General features: G+C 41.3%; 1 long non-coding RNA gene across 1 annotated transcript in view; it reads left to right on the top strand.

The window, feature by feature from the left end:
* Nucleotides 1-7,343, top strand: part of LOC142015441 (uncharacterized) — a 42,726-nt gene extending 35,383 nt beyond the window's left edge. The window contains exon 3 of the long non-coding RNA XR_012646152.1: nucleotides 7,294-7,343. This is a non-coding gene — a long non-coding RNA (uncharacterized LOC142015441). The remainder of the gene's footprint in view (nucleotides 1-7,293) is intronic.
* The last annotated feature ends 9,871 nt before the right edge of the window (nucleotides 7,344-17,214 follow it).

Genomic DNA, 17,214 nt, shown 5'->3' with positions numbered 1-17,214 from the left:
CTATATTCTTTATTTCTAGCTATATGTGTTTGTAATCATAGACAGAAGACTTCTGTCCACAAAACTGGTACAGCATGAACAGTAGCAAGGCTGGCCTGTCTCATAGCTCTACTTGGGCTGAAGGGTATTAAGCAGAGTTGATATGGAAAACAAGTTCCTGTTCTGTAATAACTTTGTTTTTACTAACAATATACTGGATTTACTTTTGCTGTAACTGAAATAAGCATGAGATTCATCATGCTGAACTTTTTTCAACTGAATTTGGCCCTTGCCTGGAACAGAGACCCAATTCTGAACTCAGTTATCTTACTAGCTTCAGTGGAGTTTGGTGGAGCTTTTCCAGGTTCACACTGGGCTTGCAGAGATCAAAACATGTATTATGATTTACAGAAAGCCTAGTAAATACAATGGAAGAGTGAACCTGATGCAACTTATTTCAGTCTAATAAAGGGATTTTGATTTTATTTACTTTTTCAGTGAAAAGTCAAAGATAGGAATCCAAAATGGCTCCTTCTACTTTTATCTAGTTCTTATATGGTGCTAGTCACTGTAATAGCAGATACACAAACAAACCCTGTCTCTTCCTTCTGAACATGTAAGGATAAAATCTTGAAAGGCAAATGATTTTTTTTACATCCCCTTAGTGATTACTAAAACATTGTTAATCCTTACTTGAAGTACTTACAGCTCCCATCAGTGACTTTTCCCTTACATAACCTGTTACATTTCAAGTTTAGATACCCTCCTTAATTCATGTTTTTAATCTATTCGTATGAGTTGCATGTGAATATCCTGTATGTGCAGCTGAATGAACTGTGTGAGCAATTTTGACAGCTCTCACAGATTAGTCTGGTTGTTAATTTCAACAGATGTAACATTTTTTTATTTTAACTGTAATGTTTATTCTCCTCTCTTACTAAGCCTCCCAACAGTGCAGAGGTTTTTACAGAAAGCTGGCAAACTAATTTTCCTTTGTAGCCAATTGGCAGCATATTTTATCTGTGTTTAATACATTTATGCTGGAGTTATTCCATACACCTGCTTAGAAAAGAAGAAAACCTCTGCCCATCTCATTCAGTCTGTGTAGGATTATTATGTTCAACTTTCTTAATTTTGAAAGATGTCCTGTGATTTAGAGCTAGGGGGTAGTTAAATTAACAATGATACTTTGTTCTGCAGTTTTCAGATTTAAATTTAGATGATTACTCAGCCTTTTCTTCACTTAGAAATAACTGAAGGAATCCATATGGGGACATTGCACCATACCTGGGAAATAAGAGCAAAGAAATCAGCTCCCTCTGTAGTTATTTTTTGTTTAAATATCCTATTTTGTCCTTCTTTCTTTGAAGCATATTGAAAGAATTGTCTGCTCCTCAGAAATTTTTGACAACCATCAGTTCAATCTCCATGGACTGAGTTTGTTCCCAGGAGCTGTTCTGTGCTAACTAAATTCTTCTGGAATAAGATTTGTGCAATTATTCCAATGTCATCTAATGGTAATAATAAATATTGGGTCTATGATTTGCATACAATTGTAGCTGATGGACAATTTTCAAATGGTGAAGCCTAGCCTATTTTATCGGATTGTAGAGCATAACACTTTTTACATATCATCCAATCTCTCATTTATCCCAGCTAAATGTCATTGTTTTCTGTAAGTAAGAGCACCATATCCTACTGATGAACTTGCTCATCTCCCAACAGCAGTTTGGAAATTCTGTATAGTGCAACAAAATTTACCCTCTCCCACTTGCTCATTTGCAGCACTGAGGATGCAATTCATGTATTAAAAATTGCAGCAAGCTGGGCGAGCTTGTGCGGGTCTGGCTCCCTAGACAAATTTACTTATTGAAAAGGCAGCTGTAACTGTGCTGCATATTCATGCTTAAACTGAGAGAGGTTAAGCTCTATGGAAAAAAAATAAATAATACTCATAAATACTAGAATAGATTTACCATACAATACCAATACATGAAAAAGAAATAACTGATAATACAGTGAACAGTAACAGAGAGGGAGCCATGTTAGTCTGCACTCCAACAAAACAAAGCAGCAGAAATGTAGCACTTTGAAGACTAACAAAATGATTTATTTGGTGATGAGCTTTCGTGGATGAAGAAGTGGGTCTGACCCACCAAAATTCTTTACCAAATAAATCATTTTGGCTATGTTTACACTAGCCCCTGCCTTTTGAAAGGGAGATGCTCATGAGATACTTTGGCAGATGCTAATGAGGCACTGCTATGAATATGCAGAGGCTCATTAGCATAATGGCAGCAGCAGTGATTTGAAAGTGCTGCTTTTGAATTACGTGCTGCCCATGTAGATGGGAGCCTTTCAAAAGAATTCCCCAGTCTTCGAAAGCCCCTTATTCCTAAAACCAAATAGTAATAAGGGGCTTTCAAAGACTGGGGGGTCCTTCTGAAAGGCCCCAATCTACATGGGCAGCACTTGATTCAAAAACAGCACTTTCAAATTGCTACGGCCAGTATTATGCTAATGAGGCACTGTATATTCATGGCAGAGCCTCATTAGCATCTGCCAAAGTTCTCATTAGCATCCCCCTTTCAGTAGGTGGGGGCTAGTGTAGACATAGCCTTTGTTAGTCTTTGAAGTGCTACATTTCTGCTGGTATGCTAATATAGTATAAGATATATATGAAGTTTCATCAAAGAATCTGCCATGTGATTTCTAGCCTGATTCTGCAGATTGGAATAATAAAAAAAGAGATATTCTTGCAATGCAAATCAAACATGAGAACTTTTTAAGGTTTGCCTTTCATTTCTATATACTATAATGGAGTAAATGTCATACCTAGGGCCAAATTCTCATTTGCACTCCTTGACACTTTGACCAATATTGTTATGGATATATGTTTTAAATATGAATGTGCATAACTTGAGTATGCTTTATGCAAATAAGGTTAAGCAACCTATGATTCAATAGCCTGTGATTACCTGAACGTGTATATTCTATTTGTGTGCATGTATCTTCTTATCTGTGGAGTTAGAAACATGAAGTGTAAGCCTGCTTATTAATCTAGAACTTCTAGTGAAAGCCATTAGTAATACTTAAGGGTCTTAATGACTCAGTGGGTCAATCTGGTTTTTACGTGTGGTCACTTTCTTTCAAATGCCCTCTTTTGATTTTCACCCTTTTGAAAGGATGCTTATGTGTAGACACAGCTTTAGGGCAGGTCTTTACAGCACTGTTATTTTGAAATAATAAGCTAGGCTGTGAATATACTGCCCCTACTGGAAGGGGTATGCAAATGTAGCCAATCAGAAATGCAAATAAGGCACACATTTACCTATCTCATGCCTCATTTGCATACTCATGCCGGATTTTGATTCCAGAAGAACCGATTTTGAAAGCCAAAACAGCCATGTAGACAGGGTTCATTCGAAAGGAAAACCCACTTTCCAAAGCACCCTTCTTCCTAATTTTTTTTCAGGAAATGGCTCTATTTCAAAATAGGCTCTATGTCTTTAGAGCTACGTCTACATGTGAAGCCTACATCGAAGTAGCTTATTTCGATGTAGAGACATCGAAATAGGCTATTTCGATGAATAACGTCTACACGTCCTCCAGGGCTGGCAACGTTGACGTTCAATATCGACGTTGCGCAGCACCACATTGAAATAGGCGCTGCGAGGGAACGTCTGCACGCCAAAGTAGCACACAACGAAATAAGGGTGCCAGGCACAGCTGCAGACAGGGTCACAGGGCGGACTCAACAGCAAGCTGCTCCCTTAAAGGGCCCCTCCCAGACACAGTTGCACTAAACAACACAAGATTCACAGAGCCAACAACTGGTCGCAGACCCTGTGCATGCAGCATGGATCCCCAGCTGCCGCAGCAGCAACCAGAAGCCCTGGGCTAAGGGCTGCTGCACACAGTGACCATAGAGCCCCGCAGGGGCTGGAGAGAACGCGCCTCTCAACCTCTCAGCTGATGGCCACCATGGCGGACCCCGCTATTTCAATGTTGCGGGACGCGGATTGTCTACACGTGCCCTACTTCGATGTTCAACTTCGAAGTAGGGCGCTATTCCCATCCCCTCATGGGGTTAGCGGCTTCGACGTCTCGCTGCCTAACGTCGATGTTAACATCGAAATAGCGCCCAACACGTGTAGCCATGATGGGTGCTATTTCGAAGTTAGTGCCGCTACTTCGAAGTAGTGTGCACGTGTAGACACGGCTTAGATGATGTATTTCAAAATAGCCAAGTGGTATTTCAAAATACATTTTTGCATGTAGCACTATTTAGTTGAAATAAGCTATTTAAGAATAGCTTATTTTGGAATAAGTCTTCTGTGTAGACATATCCTTTGGCCGTAGTTACACTAGCCCCCCCGCCCCCCGCTTTCGAAAAGGGGATGCTAATATGTCACTTTGGCAGATGCTAATGAGGCACTTCCATACATATGCACTGCCTCATTATCATAACGGCAGCCACACATGTTTTGAAATTGCAGCTTTTGAAATGCACGCCGCCGGTGTAGACAGGGGCCTTTTGAAAGGACACCTTCCCCTGGATTTTGAAAGCCCCTTCTTCCCAAAACCATATGCATGGAAGCACCTCATTAGCATCTGCTGAAGTGGCTCATTAGCATCCCACTTTTGAAAGAGCAAGGGCAAGTGTAGCCATAGCCTCAGACACTCAGGCCTGTGGCCAAGTCATGCACAGCATATAGCACTAACTCCCATCTGGGGTATACATTTAGCAAGAGCCCATCTTGGTTTCTTCTCTGTGGTCTCTGTTTCTGACAGGTGCTTTCCACACTCAGAGGCCGTGTCTCATTAGCAAGTCCTTTCAGAAAATGAGGCCCTTTCCTGAAAGGACAAGTGGAGTGTCCACACATATAATTTTCTCTTTTGAATTCCTTTTGAAAGAATGTGGTACTTCTTCTGGAGGTCCTCTTCCTCTCCCAAATGAAGAAGAGCTCCTTTTTCTCTAGTCTCCCTGGCAGGACTCCTCTATAGTTGCTGGGACAGAGTGTGGAAGAGCTGTAAGCTTCCAGCAGGGAGCTTCAAGGCCCAGTCCACCCCATCACATTTCATTAGAGAAATACTTGACCTTAATAGGCCACTTACTCCTCAGACTCAGCTACTAGGCTGGACTGAGATTATATAGGCAATGATTTGTGGTTTGCTCATGATCTGTAGCATAAACAGAGGCATTCAGTCTGTAGTGTTGTTAATCAGAACCTTTCGCCTACATTGCCAATATATTTTTAAAAGAAAGGGATCTGTCAAAATGATGCCGCTGTCTCTGATAGAAGCTTTGATAGGATTTGATTGCCTACCAGGTTAGTAGAGAGTCCAGTAGAACGTTTTTCCCGTATTTCTTTCCTATTCTGTTCATTTAGAGTAGCCTCACTTAACATCTGGGAAAAAATGACCAATTATTTATGACATTAAGAGGTTGATTTTAATGTATAATTCTATATTGTCATTAATAATATTATCTAGTTCAGACATCTGTTCAATAACCATAACAGTAATTTTACAGGGAGAAATCTAATAGAGCGATAAAAATATTTCCAATAATGAATTGTACAGATGTTTTGTTGGATATCTTAATGGAAAATTCTTATTAATGGGAATATTACTGTATTTAAAATAAGGACTAAATACAAAAGAGTTCACTTAGGTTTGATTAAACACGGCAGCAGTAATGGAAACTAAACTCTTGTTTTATTATTCCAAAGTAAGCTATTACCTACCCAATCACTAATTCAACCCTGAACTTCAGGCACCATTTTCATGGGATTAGATATTGGATCTTAATTTTAATTTAAAGTTAGATCATTTGTCAGACACTCAACTAATTTGACTGGTTTTGTAATATTGATCTCTAGAAGGGCATGAGGTAAGATTGTTAAAACCTTCTAAAACACAGAAGATGATATTGCATGGAATTTGAGTCCCAGAAATGAAGATCCAAGTGCCTCTCTGAAGGGACACCTTACAGCATCCCTCCTAAATGCTGAGCTGAAAAATAGGGAGCTATTTTTTTTATTTATTCTATACAATTACAGAAATCCTTCAGTATTAAAGGAGAAAAGTATTGATTGTGATTGCACAAAGTATTAACTAGAAAGTAATCATGAGTTAGGAAAGCACTTGTAGATTGTTCACTGACTAAACAAAGAAAAATAAATGAAGCTGTAAGATAACCATCCACAAAAAATATATTTCCTTGACTTGTTACCAAAACAAATCCAATGTAAGATTTTCCTTATTTTTATGCCTCTCTGATTACTTTCTTCTTCCATTTGAAAATAATAGCAAGGATCCTTTGAGGGGCTTACTTTTTAATGATTCTGGGAAATCACATTACTCATCAATCAGGATTGAACAAAGACTGGGAATGGATGGCCAATTACTAAAGTACTTTCTCCCCTCTTGGGCTATGTCTAAACTAGCCAAAAACTTCAAAATGGCCATGAAAATACATGAAATACATATTCAGTGCCTCATTAGCATGCGGGAGGCTGTGGCACTTCGAAATTGACACAGCTCGTCCAGAAGGGGCTCTTTTTTGAAAGGATCCCAGCTACTTCAAAGTCCCCTTTTTCCTATGAGCAGATAGGAATAAGAGGACTTCGAAGTATCCGGGATCCTTTCGAAAAGGAGCCCTGTCTGCATGAGCTGCGCAGTGGTGAGCTGTGTCAATTAGTAAACGCTTCATTAGTAAACTTTGAAATGGCCATTTGCATGGCCATTTCGAAGTTTTTGGCTAGTGTAGACACAGCCAAAATGTGGTAACACCCTTATGCATTACATGTCCAATGGCCAGAACAGAACAGTTTCAGAACTTCCCAGTTGAAGATGGACAATGAATTTTGTCTTCTTCAAGATCACTAAGCTAAAACGTTTTGCAGCCTGCTCAAAAAAAGTCAGTGAGCTATTAAATGTCCCTAAGTTTATAGGCCATAAACCTCATTATCAACAAATAGTAATTCCCAAATAATTGTCTCAAATTTTGCCTTTGTACTCAAGCATGTGTGGCTGGAGATGTCTTGAATCTACTCTCCTTCCTGTAATTGCCACAGTCCACATCTCCAAAAGCATCTATTAGTCCGTTGGCAATAACTAAGGTAGATGAAAAAGCAGTCTTGGTCAAGGATACCCATCTGAGTTCCTGCATGAGGAGATTTAATGACACTACTAAACTCATCAGGGAAAACAAACTCACAGAAGATTGTCTACAAACCATCACAATTTATAGAGTCAAAATCCTTAGTGAGATCAATGAAAACTATTTTGGTCTTGATTCTGCTCAAGGTATTTTTTCTGAACTTGCCACAGTGCAGAGATCCTACGTGAAGTACCCCACCCAGACAGAAGCGATATTGAATTTCAGACAGTATCTTCCCTTCAGGAAGGTAGGTATATGTCCTACCATGGCAAGAAACATGATTGCCTTACCTTTTGTAAGAGTGAATAACATTGGCATTAATCAATTTCCTGTGGCACAGCTTACTAATTCCAAAACCTTAAGTAGAAACCAGTGACCTTCCTGATGAATGCATGCCCCCTATATTTAATTTATAGCTTTGCCATTTTCCATTTGCTGAAGTGTTAGGATATATTTACCATAATTGGAAGCTGTTCAAGATCAACAATTGCTGATCCTGACATAGTGCATCAGCAGTTTGGAATGTTATTAAAGTGTTCATACCATCTTTTGAGAATTTCTCTATGACCAGGCAGAAGCAGTGATTAATCCAGATGGGGCTGGTGACTTACACTGGAGATCAAAACTTGGTCTCCATTATATCAGAAGAATATTTAGGATATTTTTGGTCTTCTATTGATTGAGTGAACTGCTCACCTTTCACTCTGTCAGCTATTCCTCATGTGTTGAGAATTAGCTCACACATTACATACTGTACATTAATAATAGATTTTTTATCATCCATTTATAACATGAAGAATGTGCAAGGCTCTCAGAAGTTGCTTTATCTTGAAGTAATTTTCATCAAAACAGTCCTGATGCTTCCTCTTTAAAAAGCTACCTAGCCAAACTGAGAAAGTGATTAACATAATTAAGATTCTTTTTTAATAAGCCTCGCATTCAAGAGCTCAGATTTCAATATGTGCACCCTGAGCTTGGGTATTAGAAATTGACAACATTTGTCCTCTTTTAACTGGAAGATCATTGTCATTTTATATCTAAGGCAATGAGCAGATCACATGCATGTCCTCTGGTATTGCATAGGTGATTTTCGCATCACAACATTTGGGGTGGCAGAGCAGGGATGCACCCATGTTTTGTAATCTTCACATTGTCTATTGAGAACCAGCTTGTTATCACAAACATGGCAAGAAATTAAGTAACTTGCTCCCTGAATTCTTTCTCCACATCAGATTATTGTAGGCCAAGCTTCATGACTGTGACTAGCTCTGGTGTTAGTCTCCTTGGATGATTAATTTGTCATACTGCTGATGATTTTATGGTGTTCTTACAATCTTTGTAGAACATTTCTTTGACATCATCAGAATGTATTATTGGGGTTCCACTAATGATTGGTAAATGACATGCAGATGTCAAGTTAAGGAGAAGGACTACCAGGTGATCATTTATTCCATGTTGTACACAAACAGATGTGCATGCAGTCTATGTCCAAATAGCAAAGACTACCCCTTGAATATTTGTCTCATCTTTGAGGATTTGAGTATTTGCCTACCTAGCACAGTACGTATCCAGCATGGAATTCTTCAAGATGGGAGTCATCTGAGGGATGTGCTACACTCAGTGCAGCTTTATCAATTTTCTGCTTGTTAAGTTCTTTTCTGATGCATACAATGCAAACCCCTTGCATAATCGGAACGAATACAGACATTCCAGGATAAAGAGGTCAATGTTTTTTTGTGTGTGATGTTTCTTTTTAATATGCATTTGGATGACCAAGTAGTCACAGCATATAGCACCACTAAGTCAAGTTGAACAATGTTTCAGGATCCTTTCTCCCGCATCCCTGAAATGGGTGGAGAAATGCTGTGCCTGAAAAGGGCTTCTCTGGCATGGATGCCAATGTCACCCTAAGTCAGTGATAAATGACCATCACTACTGAGTTGTCTGCATGCAGGCTTGTGAGTGGCATACCCCAGCAGCATCCTTATTACCCCACAGATGGCACTAATTTATGTGTCATGAATTAGGTGAATTACATTAAAAATATAAGGCCGTGTCTACACGTGCCCCAAACTTCGAAATGGCCACGCAAATGGCCATTTTAAAGTTTACTAATGAAGCGCTGAAATGCATATTCAGCACTTCATTAGCATGCGGGTGGCAGCGGCACTTCAAAATTGACGCGGCTTGCCACTGTGTATCTCGTCCAGACGGGGCTCCTTTTCGAAAGGACCCCGCCTACTTCGAAGTCCCTTTATTCCCATGAGCTGATGGGAATAAGGGGACTTCGAAGTAGGCGGGGTCCTTTCGAAAAGGAGGCCCATCTGGACGCGCCACGCGGCGGCAAGGCGCATCAATTTCGAAGCGCTGCTGCCACCCGCATGCTAATGAAGCGCTGAATAAGCGTTTCAGCACTTCATCAATAAACTTCGAAATGGCCATTTGCACGGCCATTTCGAAGTTTGGGGCACGTGTAGACGTAGCCGATATGTGATATCCAGATTAAAATCTGAATTGTATCATTTGGGTGCTCTCATATCATTCTAACTCAATGTTACATTTGTTAAGATTCTTGTCTGTAAACAGAGCACAAAGCAACAAAGAAGGGGATACATCCAGAACTTACAAAATGGGTATTTCTTTGGTAATTCGACAGTTCGTCAGATTCCATTCCTGTTTTGAACAGTTTTTTTCTTCTTTAAATTAAACTAGATTTAACTAATTTAACTCATTTAATTAATATTAAACATCAACACAGTAAATATTTGGCTAAACTAATCTTAGGCTCTTTAGTCCAACATCAGTCTAGGCAATTATTCTGAACATTAACTCAACTATCTACTTAACTCTCAGCCTTATTGACGAGTGTTTTTTCACGTCTTCCACCTGAGATTGTGATTAACACTTGAAATTCTGACATGTTAGTGCAGGTGATATAAAAGCATTATCTGAAGGAGAAACTGGTCCAACTATCACACAGGGTCAGAGCATAAGTAGGTTTCCTCTCACAATGCAGCTTACTGTCCTTGATTAGAACCCCAGTAGAACCTACGAGCTACAAACAACTGAATTACAAAATGATCTGTCAGCCACACACCTCATTAGACCTAGAAACACATAATCAGGCAGCAGCACAGACCACTCTGTTCCATGGTTGTTCCTTGCTCTGTGTTTTGCTTGTTACAGAAGCCCGAGCGACAACTGTGAATAATTTTCACCGGTGTCAGCTCTGGATACATCTGTAACCTTTGCAGCACTTCTTTCTCAGCAATGCAAACAAATCTCTAATTTGCTGTTTATTTTGCTATCTGCCCGAAATTAGCAGGGATCAGATGATTCTGAAGAATGCTTTACGCTGCACTGTGGGAGACTGCTGACGGACAGTCGCTGTACAGCAAGCAGGAGTTTACCAGCTTGGGCTTGCCAGAGTGCATAGCAGAAATTTAATAGCCTGGCTTCAGTGCTTTCCCTACTCATATTAAATTGCATAGCCTCATAGGGTACTGTGGTCTATGCAGCTTCATGCTACTTATGAGCTCTGGCAACTCCCAGTCCCATTCCCTCCCCCAGCACACAGGTGCAGTTTTAGGGCTCTAGTAGCCCCCATCCCTAAGCCACTCCCTCCAGCTTCACACTCATCTGGCAGCCCCCATCCACCAGGCCCCCTCTCAGAGCTCATCAACAGGCCTCTCCAAAGGAGCAGCATTCAGAGGACCACAGGACTCATGAAACAAAGTCCAGCCATGCAGTGAGTAGCTGGGGAGAAGCAGCACTTTCCTATTAAAAGCACCACTTCTCTCCTACTGTTTATACAGCAGCCTGCTGCTCCTCCCACCTGCCTCTTCCTCCCTGCCTTGCTCCTATATTGACAGCTCTCCTGAACTGGATGGAACAGGCACCACTGCAGTACTTTTTTCCTCACAGCTTCAGCCTCCCTCATCCTTCTTTGTGGAGCAGCTGACGGGAGGGCACCAGCACTAGTAGGGATGGCACTGCTTGGTTTTTTCAGTAGACACAACTGGCCTTTATGTATCTGCACATCTGGAGCTTGCTCTATTCTATCCAAATGATACACAGGTCTAGAGAGGCTCAGACACAATGCCCTATCGCGGAGAAAAGATGTTAAAACTCCTTTGGGATTCTCTGTGTTGTATTCTAACACACCAAATTTTCATGTTGCTTGGCAAAACACTGGCAAAAGAAAGCATCATTCTGCAGTATAAAGGTAAATGTAGCAAACATTACCTGCATTTGCTGAAGTTCTAGCTAGTAAATGGGAGTTTTGCCATTGCCTGCAATTGGGCCAGGATTTCACCCACCATGTTAAAATGCAGTATTTCAGCTTGCTTCTGTACTTACATCAGCACATCCTTATTTAGCTTTTTTTTAAAAAAAATATAGGTAATTTAACTAGTCTCACAGCACCCTGTCAGGTAAGTATCTGAAATCACAATTGTAGCTATCAGGTTGGAACCAATATCACTGTTATACATGTAAAAGTTAAGTTTTTCCTTGGATTCACATTTGCATAGACTAATCTACTTTAGGCCCAGCTCCTTTTCATTAACTCTTTTTACAGAGTCAGCATTTAACTGCAAATACCTTGTCCTTAAAGCAATAAAAGGCTTGCTTTCTTCAAACCAAAATTGGAATGTAAAGCACGGTAAAGATATAAAGACAAGACTAGGGAAAAGCAAAGGTTTCGATTATTCAATACAATCAAGAGCACCTGTGCGGGAATTCATTAACTCTATTGAGCAGGCAGCTGCACATTTGTAACATCCTGATGAAGTGCTCGGAGTGGGGAGAGGGTGTCGGAAGGAAATGGATGACTGCCTGTACAGATTGGAAACCATAACAGAACATTTAAAGTGCCTCATTTTCTTACTCAGGCATTTGATTATCCTGTTTCCCTTTCAGGAGACCTGATGATTTCCTTATACTTCTGTGTATATATGTCTGCACAGTTCATTTATAGGTGTCTTTTCTGATATATACTACTGTATGCCATAGTAATGATTCCAAGTTCAAATCTTCTCAGTGTGCATTATTGCCACACAAAAGAGGCAATTGGAAAGTTTATGGTTTAGTTTTGGCTTCTCCCAGTTTAATTTGCTATCCCATGTGTCTCTCTGCTATTTAGACCAGGCATCTATGGTTACAGCTCGTGGAGATTCCTGATCATTCTCTCTTTGGAGATATGGTTTTCAGACATGCAGAGGTTCCACCTTCTTATCTAGAGACACCCTGGAGCTCAGGTTCATCAGAAAGGATCTTGGACTCATTGGTCCTTGAACAGTGTAGCATGATTAATGGAACTGGAGTCAGAGGGCCTATTTTCCCTGGATGCTCTGTTAAGGACCTTGATGCAACAGGGGAAGTGAGTGGAGCTAGTTGGGAAGAAATGCAACCACAGGGTGTGAGCCAATGCCCAGGTGCCAGCTAAAGGTCCAGTGGGGCAAAGGGGGCGATGCCACACCAGCAGCTACGCTAAGCAGCCAGGGCAGGCTGGGTTCTTTGGTTTGTGTTTAGTTTGGGTACAACAGCAAGAGAAAAATTACACTTAGAGAGGCTTTAACAGTTACTTTTTATTTATACAAAGATAGAAACAATATAACTAAGACAAATGATTAAAGTACAAGTTAGTACTTGCAGTTTTTAAAAGGGGAAACAACACAATTTAACTTAAGAAAAATTTTAGACAAACTAGCTAGCTTAAACTAATACAAGTAATGTGTACACAAGAAAGGCAAGTTGCAGGTGTGATTTTCACCCCTGCCTCTTAGACCTGGTGGAACCAGAGTCTTTCCCTCAATTCCTATAGGAAAGAAGTGTAATACAGGTGTAATTCTTACCCCTGCCTCCTAGATCCAGTGTGACCCAGAATCTTTCTCTCAATCCCTCGGGAAGAAGTAGATACGAACCAGGCGTCCCTAGTCTCGGGAGTTAATTCCAGACCTGGCCAGCAGGTGTAGGTGATTGAAACTCAAAGGGGGGGTGGTCTGCCAAGCCTCTTTATACTCCTTTTGTCACGTACGCTTCTTCCTGGTCTCAAGTGGCCAGATGGGAGGAATGTTTTGAACCCCAGGTTTCCCAGGGAAGGTGCAAGGCTCAATTCGCACCCGTGAATTGTGGACAATTGGGCACCTTTGGAGGTGATGGGTGGGGGTTCCCCTGTCCTTCCTGGGGAAGTGATCAAGGCATGTCAATTACCGATATCAGCCAGAAGGGTGGCCATTAGCTAGCCCATTCACTATTTGGTTTTTGTGTATAGTAGAGAGGCTGGGCAAGACAGCACACCTGCGTTCCCCGGACATCAAAGGCTACCTGTCTCCCCTGCTTGTTTCTCCCTCTGTCTCTCCCAGTGGGGGGAGAGGAAGAAAAGGCCAAGTGAGGGGGGGGTTCATGTCTGGCAACACAGAGACAGAGGAGGACATAGAGTTTAATAAATTTCCCCTTTTCAAATTTAATCTGCATTCAGTGTCATGGTTTGCTAATGAAAAATGATGGCAGCATGTCAGGTGTGAGTTCCCTGAACTACAGGAGCTGACAGCCTGAGTGATGAAAATTATTACAAAGTCCCCCATCCACCCCACCCCCTTTCTGGCCCCTGCACACACACGCCCCAGCCGGCTTCATTATTTTGAAAACACAGACACCAGCCAGCTCACCACTGCCTCAAGTCTCACAGTAGTCCTACCAATCCTGGGGACCTACCACTGCCCAAACCAGAATGTAACTGTGTGGGTGACACTGGTTTTTTGTTTGGTTGGTTGGTTTTAATTTTTGTTTTTGTTTCATGAGAGACCAATCAGAATGGGAGGGAGCACTTGTGATCACCATTTATGAAACCAGCGGCTCTGGGAAAGCAATCTAACATTAAACAAATGGTTAGCCAATTGGCATGTATGGAAACAGCAGTCCTAGGAGGCACCTCACATTGGGTGCATCTACACTTGCATGCGTCTTTTGAAATAGGTATGCAAATGAGGCAAACTGAAGATGCAAATGAGGTATAAATTTGCATATTTTGCACATCATTTGCATATTTTAATTTCAAAAGTGCTTCTTTTGAAAGAAGAAAGCCATTGTACACACTGCTCTTTTGAAAGTAAACCCATCTTCAAAAGAATCCTTCTTCCCTTTATTTAATGGGAAGGAGGATTCTTTCAAAGATGAGGTTTACTTTCAAAAGAACAGCGTCTAAACTAGCTTTCTTTTGAAAGAAGCTCTTTTGAAATTGGAATATGCAAATGAGGTGCCAAATACGTAAATTTATACCTCATTTGCGTTTCTATTTAACTCATTTGCATTCCTCTTTCAAAAGAGGAATGCAAGTGTATACACACCCATTGGCTGTGGCCACAATTGGCCAAAACTTCAAAATGGCCATGCAAATGGCCATTTCGAAGATGACTAATGAGATGCTGAATTGAATATTCAGTGCCTCATTAGCATCAGGACGCTTCTGGCTGTGGCACTTTGAAAGCTTGTGGTTCAGCATGGCTACACGGGGGTCTTGTTTGAAAGGACCCCACACCTTTAAACTGAGAGGAATAAGGGGATTTCGAAAAGGACCCCCATGTAGATGTGCCGAGCCACGAGTGCTCGAAAGCAATGCTTTCAAAGTGCCGCAGCTGGAAGGGTCCTGATGCTAATGAGGCACTGAATATTCAGTTCAGCCCCTCATTAGTTATCTTCGAAATGGCCATTTGCATGGCCATTTCAAAGTTTTGGCCAAGTGTGGCCACAGCCATAGTGAGATGCATTTATTATCAGAGACAGCAAAAACTGTCAAAGAAACACCCAGCACTATGCTATTCTTACAAAGAATGTGGCAAGTTGATCCATCATAGCTATGTATGCAAGAACAGTGGACAATCCCACAAAGATTCAGTCAGATGTGCATAAGAGGAGGATGGCACAACAGGCAGCAACAATGACATTATATGTCTCTCCTTGAGTCTGAGATCATATCAGGTTCAGTCTGTTGAAACAGAAAAACAACAAGCAACAATACTAAACTCTGTGCATGCAACAACGTTAGTAGAGAAATGTCCTGTGCAAGTTCTACTGTATAGGAGGGCATTCTACAGTGTAATTCCTTGGGGTGAATTGGACTCACACAGACCAATTACAAACAGCAAGCACAACCTAAGAATAAAGACTGAGAGCAGAAGGCAGACCATAGGAAAATGTAACCTCAGAGTAACTAATCCAAAAAATAAATAGGACTATACCAACTAAAGTTTGTGGTGGTGAATGGTAAATACCATAGATCCTGCTTGGATATAGTACCATCTACATGAGCCATAGATATGATGGGAAGATAAATCAGAACTTTATAGCTGCTTTACAGAAATAAAAATGGAGACATTTTAAGGATAATGGAAACAACTTTAAATACAAAATGGGGATAACTGTAAGTGTGATGGATGCCTTGAAGGAAAGCAGAGCCTACCCAGCAGGACGTGGGTGGTGGGTGCGGCCCAAAGCAGCACGCTCACAACAGAACATCACCAGTGGGTGGTGGATGTTACAATCAGTTGCAGTGCAGGGCACCAAAAGCTTAGAGCCCAAGGCAACTGCCTTGCTCACCCTGCCCTCAGGCCAGGCCTGAAGGAAAGCTGCTATTGAAAATGGACTCTGCAGCTGAAATTGTGTGCTTTCAGTGAAGGAAAATTCCAGTGGCACTAAATAATCCAGTACACTAGGAGCTCAAGTATATGCAGAGCGGGGGTATCATGGCTCCTGAAGGGGACATTACAACATGGGTAAGCAGCAGGATGGTGGTAAAAAAGCCATCAGGCAATTTACACATGTACATAGACCCAAGCTACCGAGCCAGGCATTGTAAAGGTGTCTAAAAACTGTTGACATTTGGCCAAAACTTCACAAAGCCAGAATCTCTATGGTCTGTGATGTAAGGAATGGCTTTTGGCACAGAAGCATGGATAAAGAGTTCAACAGGCTGGCAATCTTCACAATACCATTTGGTCACTACAGATGGCTATGCGTGCTCAAGGGCATCAGATGTGTTCCAGAGAAGATTCACCCAGGTCTGGAAGAACTGCCTCAGGTGAAAATAATTGAAGATATCCTTGTTGTAGGTGAAAGGAATGAAGATAAAGAAGCTAATTGAGTCCATGAGAGAAAAATAAACATTCCTCTACATTGATTCAGGGACAAGAACCCTAGAAAACAAAACAAAACAGAAAACAATGCAACTCAAATAGCACGAGTTTACATACATTGGATATCTGCTTACACCAGAAGGACTGGAAGCAGATCAAAATCATGTCAGTCATACACATGATATGTCCAGTGGATATGAAAGGTGGACAACTCTTCATAAGAATGACATGTTTTATGTCCAAGCTGTCCATACACCTGAGTTAAATCCTCAGCAAATTTGTGTATGACTCTAAATTAGGGGGAGAGGTTGAAATGCTTGAGGGTAGGGTGAGGGACGAGAGAGAGAGGGTAGGACTGGACCAAAAGAAATCTGATGGGGTTCAACAAGGACAAGGGTAGAGTCCTGCCTTTAGGATGGAGAAGTCCCAAGCACTATTACATGCTGGAAATTGGCTGATTAAACAGCAGTTCTACAGAAAAGACCCATAGGACTACAGTGAATGGGACCATTGATCTGAAACAGAAGTGTGTCTTTACAGCCGAGAAAGCTAATGGAATACTGGGGTACATTAGTAGGACCATGGCCAGCATATCTAGCGAGGTCTTTATTCAGCACTGACGAGGCTACATCTGGAGTACCGCATCCATTTCTGGGCCCCCGTGACACAAAGACTGTGAACACACTGGAGAGACTCCAGCAGAGGGCTACAAGATCATTAGGGGGCTGGAGCACATGTCTTATGAGGATACGCTGAGGGATTTGGTCTTATAGGCTATGTCTTATGTTTGGTCTTATAGGCTATGTCTACACTAGCCCCAAACTTCAAAATGGCCACGCAAATGGCCATTTTGAAGTTTATTAATGAAGCGCTGAAATGAATATTCAGCACTTCATTAGCATGCGGACGGCTGTGGCTCTTCGAAATTGATGC

The sequence above is a fragment of the Carettochelys insculpta genome, chromosome 6 (genome assembly GCF_033958435.1).
Source record: "Carettochelys insculpta isolate YL-2023 chromosome 6, ASM3395843v1, whole genome shotgun sequence".
NCBI classification, from domain to species: domain Eukaryota; kingdom Metazoa; phylum Chordata; order Testudines; family Carettochelyidae; genus Carettochelys; species Carettochelys insculpta.
The sequence above is the reverse complement of the archived record's forward strand: the minus strand, read 5'-3'. Positions and strand labels throughout refer to the sequence as shown.